General features: G+C 33.6%; 1 protein-coding gene across 17 annotated transcripts in view; it reads right to left on the bottom strand.

Moving 5' to 3' along the window:
- Positions 1–14250, bottom strand: part of dlgap1a (discs, large (Drosophila) homolog-associated protein 1a) — a 207299-nt gene that overhangs the window by 130424 nt on the left and 62625 nt on the right. For all 17 annotated transcript variants that reach the window (XR_012388949.1, XR_012388972.1, XR_012388952.1 and 14 more), the window contains exon 2: positions 8918–8994. The gene's annotated coding sequence lies outside the window, so the exon portion shown is untranslated. The remainder of the gene's footprint in view (positions 1–8917; positions 8995–14250) is intronic.

Below are 14250 nucleotides of genomic sequence, written 5' to 3'. Positions count from 1 at the left end.
AAAAAAAAAAAACTGACCCCAAACTTTTGACTGGTAGTATATATAAAATCGTCAACATCTGCCATTTTATATTCCTCAGTTCAGTCCCCAAGATGGCCAAGCAAGATATACTACATGATAACAATCTTCTATCTGGAGGCAGCCAACTAGGTTTTATAGTTTTTTTTTGTGCCGAGAGCATGTTTACCAACAACAGCCTGAAGAGAAATTTAAGCATGAAGATATGTATAACAACCATTTAGTGTTTCAACAGCATATCCTGGAGTTACACGCAACTACATACACTTCATAATGTCAGATCCTCTCCAGGGTTCAGTACAAGAAAGGCTAATTACCTTCCAGTGCTTTTACATAACACATAAGTGCATACCAAATCTGAAGAACTGTAAATCAAGCCTCATTCACACAAAGATAACTATAAAGATACTAGGGATTAGGGCGGAACAATATATAATTTTATCATCAAGATCTGCAATGTGGAATTGGAATTATAGTTGATCAGCAATGAAGAATGTGTTATTTTACATTGTACATTACATCTGATTAATCAATAATAAAGGGGTGGGACTAAATATCAATATACTTTTATAATTGCAAGATTTATTGTGAGAATTCCACCCCGCGATACATTATCAATTTGGCCAGGTATCGGCATTAATTTAAAGATACAAGACATCTGAATTAATTCATCAGCCTTGCACTGTTACTGTTTACCACAGTACATGATCAGGCACTTCTTGTAATGGTGGATTGAAAACATATCAATGTTGCACTTTCACAAAATATATGTGTAGTTAATAAAAGAAATACATCTTATAACTTTTTTGATGCATTTTTCCCCTTCATTTACAAATATCATGATATGTGCAAGGATTTTTTAATCCATCATTGTCGTCATCGTCATTATCATTATCGAGGGTGAAAATTTCACTATAATATTGTGTCGTATTACTGCACCTGAATATCTGACTACTTATTTCACTTTTATTTTTGCTCTATTTTAATTTATTATGTTTGTGATTTGTTTGATTCACTCCGCTACAAGATTATTCCAGTCAATCTAAATTAAAGTTTTCATTCCAAATAGAGTTATTCAACTCATCTGAAGAAATTGTATTTATATTGCAATATATAATCGCAGGAAAATAAAATACCGCAATGTCAGATTTTATCAATATCGTGCAGTACTACTAGGGATAACCACATTAGCATTCACACCGAAAGATGATAATGTTGTTAATAATAAGCACATGCCAACATTTGCCACTTTAAACTCTTCAGATGTAAGATTGATTCTGATTGGCTGTCTAAGTTTACATCACTCATCAGTCGAAAATGTATATATATTCTGAAAGTAATGGACAATATATACAGCTAGTGTTTTTCAGTCAATGATGCACTTCCGGTGAAAGGCTTATGTGACTTCAACTTCATAACGTTTCTTTTACAGCATTGATGTTGTAATGTAATTTAAATATAATCACATATAATATAAAGACATGGCAGGGGAAAATATATTTTGATGCAGTGCTTTTGGTTTGGTTTGATACCCATTTTATATCGTATCTAAGCCAGGCAGTGATTTTTTAAGAAATCAAATCTTAAACACAACGATTTTGTATGGGATGACAATTATTGGGGCTAGCTGACTGAAATTAAAAGTCCATGTGCATACACACCATTCCAATGATAATATTACTCAGAACCTTATTTTTATTCAGAATGATTTTTAAATGTATTTCATTGTAAATATGATATTAAAAGTTGACATAAAAAAGTAAGCCTATGACGGCATATGTTATTTCTGTATTTGAGGGTACAGTGGTTTTCTTCTTCGGGAGATGGAATTAGTAATGATTGAATCATCTGTCATTGTGATGTAGTAGTTGGAATTGCACTACTATGCGTCATCGTTACTCAATGTGAGCATCGGATCCCCATTAGCGCATTGCTGTCATTTTAAAAATGAGGGTCAAGAATGTGTTTCACTTCCATTATCATTTTTTTGTGATTCAGGTAGATTTGATGACAAAAACTGACAAATTATCTTCTACAAGTTCCTTCTACTTTTTTTTCAGCTCATGCTCTCATCAGATAAAGCAGTTTTAAAAGGGGAGCAGAACATGGGAAAAGCGGGGAAAATGGAGATATTAAACTGAAAATTTAATGAGCAGAGCTCTCGCCACGGGCAACTCCGAGCCACATTCTGAGAAAGTGCATCTCCCACCACGTGTTTCACCTTCTGCTGTGACACACTCACTGGTGCCAAAAACAGCTCGCTCACAAAGCATGGGCAACAGCACTTCAACAGCAAAACATGGCCTATATATATAGGTATAGCTCTACTAGCAAACCTAAGGATGCTTTGTTTAAGGAGAATCTGTCATAATCTTCAAAAAAAATGTCTTTTTCTCAATTAGCTTTGCTGGTTATTTTTTTTCAAAGCCATGTTTTTAATCTTATTATGAATAATTTATCTGCATGTACAGTTAAAGTCAGAATTATTAGCCCCCCTTTGATTTTTTTTCTTCATTAAATATTTCCCAAATGATGTTTAACAGAGCAAGACAATTTTCACAGTAGGTCTGATAATATTTTTTCTTCTGAAGAAAGTCTTATTTGTTTTATTTTGGCTAGAATAAAAGCAGTTTTTATTTTTTTAAAAACATTTTAATGTCATTAATATTAGCCCCTTTAAGCTATTTTTTTATAGTCTACAGAACAAACCATTGTTATAAAATAACTTGCCTAATTAACCTATCCTGCCTAGTTGACCTAATTACCCAAGTTAAGCTGTTAAATGTCACTTTAAGCTGTATAGAAGTGTCTTGAAATATATCTTGTAAATATGACTTAACTACTATGTTTAGAAAAGTGTTGAAAAAATATTCTCTCCGTTAAACAGAAATTGGGGAAAAAATGAACAGGGGCTAATAATTTAGGGAGGCTAATAATTCTGACTTCAACTGTATGTCTAAGTTTATTTTTATTAGAGCTTGCAGTTTAAATTAAATCGTCACTTGATCTCCAGTGAAAGGGCAGAATAGTGACATGTGGTAGACTTCTCAAATAATTTAGCTCACTAACTTCTACCACTTCTTATTGTTTAATCCAATTATGATTACTACACTGAAAAACCCAAAAAGTTAAGGTAACTCAAACCAAAACTCATTCTGATGAGAACTGTAAACTTAACCCATTTGAGTAAACGAAACAATTTGAGCACAGTAAGTCCCAATAAACGAAGAGAACTCAAAACAACTGAGTACTGTAAAACCCAAAGTTGAGGCAACTCAAACCGTTTGAGGAAACCGATTGCTACAAACCATTTGAGTTTAAAAAACAAACAATCAAGTACTGTGAACTTACTCCATTTAAGTTGAAGTAATGATGTATTTTATTAACTCATTACCTTCAACTCTGAGTTCAAAACTCTTTTCAAATGAGTAGAATCAACTTTCAGTACATTTTGAGTTAACTACACTCATTTCATTTGATAAAGTTTACAGTGTAGGGTTTATCACTTATTAATATTCATGAAGCTGAAAAGTTTGCCCATAGCCCACCCACTTTTTATAACATGCTTACACTCTTGCTTCTAGCAGTAAAATGTGGTTGTGTAACTCAGTTATGAGTTATAATGTATATATATATATATATATATATATATATATATATATATATATATATATATATATATATATATATATATATATATATATATATATATATATATATATATATATTGATTTTGCTTTGGGAGCACAGCTGAAAGAGTTTTAGTTCTCATTTCACCCTCAGATACTAAAAATAAAATAATGAAATAAAAAAGTGGCGTCATATCTTCCTCGGTTCATGGCTGTCACCTCGCAGTCAATGGATGTCAATCTCGATTAGTCATCAAGTACTGCTCTTCAGATCGACTTATACTCAGACACTGCTGTGGACTGAATGATGTGTCCTTTTAGATGCTGCTCTTATTCTACAGTGCTGCCACCATTACGTGTCACAGCTGCGTGGGAATATAATCTTCATTAAAATATATGGTTGATGTACGCAATAGAGGTTGTAAGTTTAACAACGTTTCTTTTGCGTGTCCTTTTTTAGCACAAGTGCACTGAAAATACAAATCCAGAAGCAATGATTCATTTGACTGTTCTTCGTATATTTAACATCTATTTCCATAGAATTTCAAAACACCAATTAAGGGCCCTATCATACACCAGGTGCAATAGGGTGCAAGATGTGTATGGCGTGATTTGTTGCTATTTTCAAACCAGCGCAACCCTAATTTTCACGTTTTGCACACCTTGTTTAAATAGCAGACCCACTTGTGCTACTTTGTGGACTGATGGGTGGTCAATAAAAAGGTGGGGTGTTGAGCAAAATTGTTGGCTCGTTGCTATTTTGAAAGACTGGTTTTAATGGGAAGGACTAATTCCTACACAATGTTCAAGATTAGGTCGAAAGAGTGTGTCTGTGAAGTAAAGTCAATGAGTGTGTTTACATGAATGTTCTTAACCCTGCTTTGCTTAAAAAGCTAACAATGTAAACACATTAACCTGTGCAAGGTAAGGTCATAAACAGAATAGGAATAAATCTTCACGGCTAGAGTTTTTTGTTCCTTATGCAGATTTCCCTCAGCATGTAAACTCATTAACCTGCTTTTCTCTCTGTTTACTGAAGTGTGCATGTGTGATATGTGACAGGAACACAGAAAAGAGAGAGGTGATATTGCAACAGTGAGAGGAAGTTATTTCAAGTAAAGATTATGAGGAAACATCCCAACAGAAAAGAAAAATAATGAATAAAATGTACATGGAGAAATAATTTAAAATAAACACTGCAATATTCCATTAAAAAAAAGAAAATAAGATGCACGTTCATTTAGCTATCCTCATGTAATTATGCATAATTACACATGCAGGGTTTGACATTAACTTTTTTGATCACCAGCCACTGTGGCTAGTAGTTTTTCAACATTACTAACCACTCGCCATTTTCACTAGCCACAATTTTGTTGTTGGGAAAATATATTTTATATGCATATATAAAATATATGCATATGCATGTAGATGTGTGATGTCCACATGCCTCCTCCTTCATTTCACTTTTTGTGTGTGTATGAGGAAGGATTATGAAGGATTTGCCAAATTTATCTCTGACCACACCAAACATAAATAATAATTTCTTAGCCACAAATTTTGGTTAGCTCCAGTTATCATGGTCTCATTCGGTTTTCACCAGCTTTCTTTTGCTCGTGTGAACAATTGTTTTTGTCAGTCGCGCTGCTTCTCGATTCTAAGATCGCATTTGCACGCATATTAGGTCATCCTTATTATCGAACCCTGCTTATAAAAAAACTTATTTCAGAATAAAAAGCTTTTTTATATAATTAAAAATTATATTCAACCAGCCAAAGGGACTAGGGGAGGTGTCTGTCTAACCTGCCACAGCTGAAAACTACCCGTATTTGGTGGGTGTTAATGTCAAGCCCTGTTTACATGCCACTTACCCTACACATAACCCACATTCCAACTCTAACCACATAGCAAGTACAAGCAATTAATTAGTATTACTAAGTAGATAAATGAGTGATTATACTGTAACAATGACACCTTAAAATTGTGTAACTATTAATATTATTATTATAATTTTTTTCTTTATTTTTCTATCTATCTAAATACAAAAGTGTTTAAAGGATCAATGAAATATGACTATTTTACTCTGCTAACTAACTAATAAGCTAACTAACAAGCTAACTAACTAACTAACTTCATAAATAAATAAATAAATAAATAAATAAATAAATAAATAAATAAATAAATAAATAAATAAATAAATAAATAAATATATCATGCAGAACATACTAGACTTGACTAGAAAATGTATCTTGCCAACTAAAATGTCAAGGTCATAAGTTTGCCAAAATAGTCTGATTACCGGAATAAAAACAATAAACAAAAATTTATTTAAATGTTTTTCTTTATCTATTTTGAAAGTCACTCTTAAATCGCTCCCCAATAGTTATTTTGATCAAAACGTTAACAGATTTATGCACAAACGCTTATTTTTTCTCAGCTCATTTTCTTAAGAATATCTTTTGTAATACACTTTCATGTAAACAATGTTCAGAAATATTTTCTGCAAAACAAGTCCAATTAAAAAACATGCAGTGCAGAGAAATATTAACCAAGATACAGGTAAAAACCTAATCCTTCTGTCTCAGTCTATTAAAAAGCCTGTGGTGTTGTGTGTGTGAGCGTAGGTGTGTGTTCAACCCCAGCTGTCCAAGGCAGTCACGGACATCTCTGTGTCCTTACATGTTGTCCTCAATTGCTCACCAATTAACCAGCAACGCGTTGCTTATTAAACAATGTCCCAGCTAATTAAATTATTATTATCATGCTTATAACAATCAGGTCAAGAAAGAGGTTAAGTCAAGACATAACAGAAAAAAAAAACAATGTTTTATATGCACCTTTCAGCTTTGAGACATTGGGCTTTTAGGATTTTCATAAAGCACTATTTTCTTCAGTGTAATATCAGGAAAACAATCAAAATAGTGTTTTAAAGGGACAGTTAACTAAAAAAAATGCCATTGTTGATCTCATTTACTCACTCTTGACTTGTTTCAAACAAGTTTGAGATTTTTTTTTTTTTCAAACACAAATTAAGATATTTTAAAGAATGACCAATGACTTCCATAGTAATTTTGTGAGATTGTTTTTCCTGGATGTTTACTATAAAATAAATTAAAGTTGTGTATACTGTAAGTGTGTGTGTGTGTGTGTGTTTGTGTGTGTATATATATATATATATATATATATATATATATATATATATATATATATATATATATATATATATATATATACCCTGCTAAAAATTCAACTTAAACCAGCCTAGGCTGGTTGGCTGGTTTTAGCTGGTCGACCAGGCTGGTTTTAGAGGGGTTTTGGCCACTTCCAGGCTGGTTTCCAGCCATTTCCAGCCTGGTCTTAGCTGGTCAGGCTGGAAAATGACCAGCCAAATCCAGCTAAAACCAGCTTGACCAGCCTGTTTTAAGCTGGATATAGCTGGTTTTGGCTGGTCTGCCAGCTTGGCTAGGCTGGTCAAGCTGGTTTTGGCTGGTCATCTCCCAGCCTGACCAGCTAAGACCAGGCTGGAAATGGCTGGAAACCAGCCTGAAAGTGGCCAAAACCCCTCTAAAACCAGCCAGGTCGACCAGCTAAAACCAGCCAACCAGCTTAGGCTGGTTTAAGCTGGATTTTTCAGCAGGGATATATATATATATATATATATATATATATATATATATATATATATATATATATATATATATATATATATATATATATATATATATATATATATATATATATATATATATATATAAACTTGTGCAATTCTTCATGTAATCAATAGTATGGTGAGGTATGGTGCAAAATACTAGTTATGGTGGCTTGAGAAAGCCAACTTACTGTTATCCTACATAAACCTATTATTCTTCTGTCTTCTTCTGAGACTAATTTCTATATCCATCTCCTTCTAGACCAAACTACCACCAAACCTCCAAACTGGTCTGACTCGGGTTGCTATTTCTTTTTCAACTCAACCGACATACAGTTTTCCAAAATCTGACCCAGAAAATTCTGAAAAATCCCATTAATTTAACATTGGACCAAACTTTATGGCCTCATAACTTTGCGCCAGACTGTCATACAGACTTAAGGTTGGGCTAATTTAACTCAGACTACCAATCTGCCAATCCCTGACGACCTTTCAATCTACTAGCCACATCCTAGCAACCACTTACGGCACCTTGGCAACTGTCCCATAGACTTCCATTGTAAAAAAATGCCATTGACTTTACATTGGACATACTGACAACAACATACCAATACATACTAAGTAATCATGTTGGAAACATACAAACAAATATAATCATACTAGCAACATGCTAATTTATAAACATACTAGCAACATGCTAATTTAAACTGAATTAACAACATGCTAATGTATGCTAGAAACATACTAGCATAATGTTAATTCATACTGGAACCTCATTTATGTTAGCAACTGCCAAGCAACCACTCAGAACCCCTTAGCAACTACCTAGAAACACCTTAGCAACCACCTATCAACAACTAAAGAACCACTAAGAACACTTTGGCAACTGCCTAGCAACACCTTAGCAACACTTTAGCAACCACTCAGAACACCATAGCAACCACCAAGCAACAACTCAGAACACATTAACAACCGCCTAGCAACACCTTAGCAACCACCTAGCAACCACTTAAAACACCATAGCAACCACCTAGCAACACCTTAGTTACCACCCAGAACACCCTATCAACCGCCTTTAATGTCTCAGCAACCACCTAGAACACCTTAGAAATTGCCAAGCAACACCTTAGCAACCACTCAGAACCCCTTGGCAACTGCCTAGCAACACCTTAGCAACCACTCAAAACACCCTAGCAACCACCAAGCAACCACTCAGAACACCCTATCAATGGCTTAGCAATACCTTACCTCTCAGAATGCTCTAGCAACAACTCAACACCCTAATGACTGCCTAGCAACACCTTAGCAGCCACATAGAAACCAATTTAAACACCCTTGCAGCACCTTTACAACCTGCTTTCTACTACTTTTCTATGTATGCCAACTGTTTTAAACTATTTAAAACTAATTAAATGGTCTAAACTATTAAACTACTTTAAACTTTACAACAATAAACAATAAACAATAAAGTTTGTCTACGAACTTTACTCTTCTAGTTTATATTTATTCACCTGCCGTGTCTTGCTTAATCTGAGCAGGTCCAAACAAACAGCAAAAGCAAATCTGTTTCAGTTTCCACAAAGCTATAGCAAAAATAAGACAGCACACATGAAGTCATACTCACTCTCAACAGTTCCTCATTTTTGGCTGATGTATTCCAGTGCACGCAGAAATCCTTTAGTTACAAAACTCCACACCAACCTGACAGGGATAAAGAGAAAAAGAAGTGAGGTTATTAAATTTAGAGATTGCACCAACAGAGACGAACACAAAGCCAGAAAATATACTCCCAGCTAATTTGAGCAAGAGAAGAATCAAAAAGGAGAGGCTTTTATGACTCTCATTAGAAGTATGTGCGTGTTTATTATCAGAGATGAAGACAGAAAGAGAGGGTTGAAGAAAGTGCTGTGAGACTTCAAACACTTGAGGATTTTTCCTGACACTCTTTAAAGGCTCGCAGACTAAAGACGGCTTGTAAACAAACACAGCTAAACAAAGTGCATTACAGAAAGACAGATGTTGCCCCTTGGAAAAATGAACAGGAAATATTTAATGAGACAAGTTCAGAACAACCATTGTTTGTAAGAGCAGAGCAATTTAACAAATGAACGCATCAAGAAAGGACTGGGTGATTGAAATTAAAGACTGTGTGGATTTCTTTCAAATTTTAACGGGATAGTTTACATCCAAACAAATAGTTAATTTATAATTTACTCATCCTCAAATTGACCTGAACAAACAGACCTGAAACTTGCCTATACAGACCTGAAACTTGCCTATACAGACCTGAAACTTGCCTATACAGACCTGAAACTTGCCTATAGCACTTATACATTGTTGCTCTTATAGTTGTGTAAATTGCTTCCTTGTCCTCATTTGTAAGTCGCTTTGGATAAAAGGGTCTGCTAAATGACTAAATGTAAATGTAAATGTTCCAAACCAGTTTAAGTAACCATTGGCTTCCATAGTATTTGTTTTTTCTACTATGAAAGTCAATGGTTACAGGTTCTCAGCTTTCTTTAAAATATCTTCATTTTCCAGCTTTTCTAAAAACCTCGTCTGTTGTGTTTAACATAATAAAGAAACTTGCAAAGGTTTAATTCCACTTATGGGTGATTAATTACTGAGAAAATCTTAATTTTTGGGTCAACTGAATTGTATCTAACTGTAAAACAAAACTTTAATGGCTCACAAAACAATGGGCTGTCAATGGATTCAATTAAGTAATGGTTAGTGTGTGAATTTGTATGAGTATTAAATTACAGTATATTATTCCATGGTCTATTAAAATCCTTGATTGGCTGGAAGGTGTGCAATAAAATCATTTAAATGCACAGGTAGTTCCAGTTCACAATTCTAAATGAACCATCAAACATTACTAACCATCCGATCTCAGTAACAGTTGCCAAAGCATTTACAGTATCTGCACCTGAGATGCATTCCTGTTTTATTGTAAAGACACTGATGTGCCCTTCACCTGATGGGGTCAACCGACTCGCAAATATGCTCAAAAGTATTTGCCAAGAAGCAACTAATTTTATTATTAGCTATTAGGGATGTCAAAATTAATTGCTTCTTTACTGCACCGCGATGCAGATGCGGACAATTCGGTATCGGTTCAGTAATAATCATAACCGGTTATTATGTACTGACGTCACTTATCTCATATGTGCTATTTCGCGGTAGCTTACTGCTTTTAAAATTCATTGCGAGTGTTTGCAGGACAGTCTTTCACTGACGCTAACAGCAGTTTCACTGTTGTAAAGAAACTGAAAGTAAACTCCATTTCTCTCTCTCTCTCTCGCTGTGGACCTTTGACCTGCTGTTGTGAGGTAAAGTTTCCTCTCCTCCCAGCTGTTACAGTACGACGATACTTGTGGATCCAGACACGAGCGTGTCTGCATAGCGAGTTTTCTCCACCGCGTCTGTTATGGATCAGCTGTTTATCACTGTCACTCACTGGTGAAAAGCACCAGAGCGTTAGAGCCAATCGGGTGTAAGAAAGAACTCGCTAGACAAGGCTCAGAAAGCGAGCAGGATATTTACATTTGTTTATTTGCTATAAATGCTCATGTTGTTCTGTGCATGTACTTGTACTGTTGAGTTTTTAGAGGTACAGTTTATATATCTGACTGTTTGTATTAAAGGACAAAATTGTAATACAAATAGTATATAAATATAAATATGTTTATACATGTTAATACAAGAATTGCTGAGCTGTGAATAAAATATAAAACGGTATATGGAAAGCATTGTCAATGCACCATGATATCGAATTGAACCGAATTGATGGCATGATAATCGTAACCGAACTGTGAGACCAGTGACGGTTCACACCTCTATTGGCTATTGGATAAGCCCATATATAACCAGATATCTCTCTCTCTGTCTCGCTCTTGCTTGCTCTGTATGCCCATGTCTGATTTAAAGTTGGCACAAAAGTATCATAACTGACAAAAAAATTTTTTAAATAAGTAAATAAATAAATAAAAATTTTACCCATTTAGCCAAATAATGTGCTGTCAAGAGCAATACTATAGTTTAAACATGTCTATAACTTGGCTAATGACCTGGAATAATAGGTAATGTAATGTACGATAATGTAAGGTTAGGGTCTGTAATGTAATATAAATGCCATTGATAATCTCTTACTTATATTACATACTAAAATATTATATTATATTATATTATATTATAATATATTATATTATATTATATTATATTATATTATATTATATTATATTATATTATATTATATTAATTATATTATATTATATTATATTACATTACATTACATTACATTACATTACATTACATTACATTATATTATATTATATTATATTATATTATATTATATTATTCTGTGTATTGCATATAATATATTTTCCAGTGTTTCTGTAACAATACACACTTACCAGAGCAGCAAGACTGTGTAAAATAAAAACTGTAAAAATGCTGTTGAATATTTATCTAAGATATGTAAATGAAAAAAAGGAATAATAATTAAATAATAACCAATTCAAACTGTAAAAACAATGTATCTAAGTATCATAATTATACTAAATTAACACTGGATGTTTCATCAGGAACATTGCAAAACATTGCTAAAAACATACATTTGTATTATTTCAATCTTTTTTTTTCTATATTTTTAGAACAGCTGGCCATTTTCAGAAAACAAAAACTGTCCAAAAGCTACAGTAAGCCTATCTACAAGACTTAATCTGCTTTAATTTCACAAAAGTCACACTTTGGGATTGATATCAAACCTCTAACCAAAACATTTCAGGAAAATCAATACAATGCTGCCTTGAAAGAACTGTAATGAAACCTGATTCTCAATGAAGTAAACAGCAGAATTCAGCTGTCATGAGAAACACAAAGGTTTCTCATCTCTGGTGTGTTTAATGTCAAACCGGCCGTCAAAATATAAATTATTTACGGCACTTCAAGGACTTTGTCATGCCATCTAACAAATACTCCAAAAAGCCCAGCTCTATGCAAAAATATCAGATCAATATTATGATTTCACCTCAGCATTTGCATACGCAGCTCCTTATGAGATCTTTTATTAGAAACAGTCATCAAAGCAAAGAAGCGTGAATGTGTTATGAAACATCTTTGAGACATCACACACATCATTATAGGGGAATGCCATTGACTTTTAGTGTTTTTAGACTCGCAAAATACTGTATAAATAATATTTCTATCCACTGAAGCTAAGGGTTCGTACACATTGATTCAGATTTTTGTGTACAGCTTGTGTACAGTTTCCGTTATTGTTGTAATTATCATCCTAAAAAATGCTACACACAGAAACCTTGGACACAGGGTCTGATTGCATTTTAATTCATGCGTTGTTAAAATATTTTTGAAATATAAGCAAAATGCAAACTAAAAAATGGTGTCTTTAAGCAGTGTGTATGTTTACATGGACACCAATAATCTGATTTTAATACAATTAAGACAATACTCTGATTAAGAGTCTACCATGTGCAGCAAACAGCAATTTTTTATTATTATAATCTGATTAAGGTCATAATCAAACTAAACAGAAATAAAATTAAGACATGTGGAGTAAGCTGATTTTAGTCACATTATTGAAGTGCAGTACAGACATGTAAGCACCTTAATCAAACTATACCGTCATGTAGGATTTTCACCACATTTGGTGACATTATATTATTTGTGCTATAACATGTAAAACAGGATCATGAAAGCAACATTCAAAAAGAAACTCATATAAACACCTTAATCATATTAATGTCTTATTCAGATTAAGGCAAATAATTGCATAACTGATGTCCATGTAAACGTAGTCAGTGATGATGGTTTTGTTAAAGGCATTGTGCTGAAACGTCTGTGTTTTGTATCACCTGAAGAATGTAAAATAAAAACTATACTAAGCAATTATTTAATTGGTGCGAACCATGACCTTCTGAATAAACTCTATATTCTTAAAAATAAAAAAAGGAGGAGGAAATATTGGTTTCATCCAAGACTGCTTAGAGAAGGAGTGTTTCACCTCTTTACCAAGTGATTCAAAGTTTACTTCAGGATATCAGTGGCTCAGTTTGATTCTTTGCTAGCATTTTTGGAGCCACATATTAAAAAATAGACCACAATCTGTCTTTATATTCTGTCTCTTTGCATTTTGCACTTAGTTTTTCATAAATTGTTTTGCGGTGTGATAAAAAGAAGATCCAATCAGCAGATCAAATGTTCACGTTCGGGTCTCTGGGTGAAAATCTGTTGGTGTGTGGTGTGCTGTCTTTGTCACATCGTAGCACACCACACATACTGTAGAAGCGAAAAAAATGTTGTCCTCGTGTTCGCATTTTTTTTGCATGTATTTTTTAGCGTGTATGTGTGTGTGTGTGTGTGTGTGCGCGTACGTGCGTGCATGGGTGAGTGAGTGAGTAAGATTCATGGGTTATAGGCTAATCCATGACAATACTAAGAGGTCTGTGTCTATCAAGGTCCCGGCACACTTAACACTCGAATTGTCCGAGGTCGCCAGTGCGGGTCAATTGTACCCAGCAGAAATTTTGTTTAGAAATTGCTAAATAAAACAAACATAATATTTCACTATTATTTGATATTGTAAACAAAAATTGTCTAGACTCATGAAAAAATCATTTCAGATCAAGATTATTTTAGGAGAAGGTTATGAGTAGGTTAAAATATCTCAATTTAAGCCATTATACTCTGATGCATAACTTATTTCTCCAAATTCTCCATCATTCATTTCATTTTGTGTTTTTAATAGCGCTACAATTCACCTTCTTTTTTTTAGTTATTGTGACTTAATTAATTTATTATAACCACTAATTCAGTGAGAAAAAAATGGAAGTAAAAGTCATTGAGTAATTTCAAACATAAGCAGTGCATAAATACAAGCATTTTTTTTTTAAATTTGACCCACGCTGGCACTTAAAGGTAAAAATCTATTTTTAT

Source organism: Danio rerio, chromosome 2 (assembly GCF_049306965.1).
Source record: "Danio rerio strain Tuebingen ecotype United States chromosome 2, GRCz12tu, whole genome shotgun sequence".
In the NCBI taxonomy this organism is placed as follows: domain Eukaryota; kingdom Metazoa; phylum Chordata; class Actinopteri; order Cypriniformes; family Danionidae; genus Danio; species Danio rerio.
This window is presented reverse-complemented; position numbering and strand designations above follow the sequence as displayed.